This window comes from Elephantulus edwardii, unplaced genomic scaffold (assembly GCF_000299155.1).
Source record: "Elephantulus edwardii isolate Elephantulus edwardi_28Jun2011 unplaced genomic scaffold, EleEdw1.0 scaffold00069, whole genome shotgun sequence".
In the NCBI taxonomy this organism is placed as follows: domain Eukaryota; kingdom Metazoa; phylum Chordata; class Mammalia; order Macroscelidea; family Macroscelididae; genus Elephantulus; species Elephantulus edwardii.
The window spans coordinates 9,680,109-9,682,043 of NW_006399819.1; positions in this window are offsets into that span (position 1 = coordinate 9,680,109).

The following is a 1,935-nucleotide window of genomic DNA, read 5'->3' on the forward strand; positions in this document are numbered from 1 at the left end:
AGTAATTCAGCTACAGGGTGACCAGCCCAAGTCATTTGCCGGTTCCTTGTAGAGATTGGACTGTCTAAGAATGACCAGATGAAGGTTCATGGGTTTTTAAGTGCTTATGGATCACTGAAGCCTAAGTGAGGATTTCCTTGCAATGAGTAGACAGTCTCCTTCATGTCCCTTGTCACAAGTTTAAAACTTCACAGCTTGTATCATGTAACCATTTGAGGTCCACTTTTAACTTGGACTAGTATAACTCTTTCATGAAATAAACTGAAAAAAGAAAAAAAAGATGATTAATAATAATGGATAACTGGAATGCAAATGTTGGAAAGAACGGATTGAGAGTCTGAAAATATGGAGTCGGTAATACAAATGAGGCTACAGATTGAATGACAGATTTTTATACTATCAATTATTTATTCACTGCAAATAATAAAGTCACCTACCTATCACATGAATCTCACCTGATAGACTTCACAGGAATCAGCATGACCACAAATATGGAGTCAATGAAAAAGTTCAACATCAGTAATCAAAAAAGATCAGAGGCTGAATGTGGAACAGACTATAAGATCAAGAAGAAAAGGTAAGAAGGAAGACATTCAAGCTACACTGAAGGTAATTTGTAAAAAATAAGGCCCAAGAAATTGGTAGGATATTCATTCATATACTTCAACAAACAGCTGCAGTCCTGGATGTGCTCACTAGTCTATGCTAAGAAATCTGGAAGTCAATACCGGGCAACTGGATGAAAGAAATGCATGTCTGCTCCTATTCCAAATAAAGACCCTGCAAAAGAGCATGTAAATTATAAAAAAATTTAATCAACACCACAGGCAAGTAAAATCTTATTGAAGGTTATTTTTAAATGGCAGGAACATTACATTGATGTAGAACTGCCCAAAATTCAAACTGTATTCAGAAGAGTCTGTGGTACAAGGGAAATAATTTCTAATGTCAGGTGGATGTTGATTGAAAACAAAGAATACCAAAAAGGTATTTACTTTTGCTTTATTGACCATACAAAGGCATTTAAATGTATTAAATTTTGCTTATAATTAAAAAAAACCCATGGCATCTCAGATCACTTAATTGTGTTGATATGAAAATTGCCATAGGGTCAGCGATCAGTTAGTCCTGACTTAACGGTATACAACAACAACACAACATACAAGAGGCAGTTGTCTGAACAAAGCAAGTAACACTGCATACTTTAAAATCAGGAAAAGTGTGCATCAGGTGTGTGTCCTTTCTTCATACCTAGTCAATCTGTATGTTGAGCAGATCACTCAATGTAGCATCAAGATTGAAGAAAGACTTAACAACAACCTGTATCATGCAGGTGACACAACTTTGCTTACAGTAAGAAAAGATGGCTCAAATCTCTTATTTATAAAATCAAAGACTGCAGTCTTCAATATTGATTATATCTGAACATCAAGAAAGCAAAAATCTTCACCATTGAACCAATAAGCAACATATGATGGATAGGGTACTGATCGGAGCTGTTAGCAATCTCATTTTAATTGGAGAAACATTCAACATCAAGGGTAACAGTAGTCAAGAAATCAAAAGATGTGCTGCATTGGGAAAATGTGTTGTCAAGAGCCTCTTTAAGATGCTAAAGAACAAGATTATCAGTTCACACTGAGGTGTGTTTGAGTCAAGCCATGGTGTTTTCAATTATCTAATACTTTTTTGAAAGTTGAACTATGAATAGAAAGGTTGGAAAAATTTTAGAATTGCCAAAGAGTATTGAATAAAATGTGGATGTCAAAATAACAAATAAATCAGTCTTGGACAAAGTGCAACCAAGATGCTCTTTAGAGGCAAGGATGGTGAAACTTCATCTAAATACTTTGGGCATATTTTCTGGAGAGCCCAGTTCTTGGGAAAGGTGCCATGCTAGGAAATCTAGAGTTCAGAAAAAGAGAAGACCCTCAA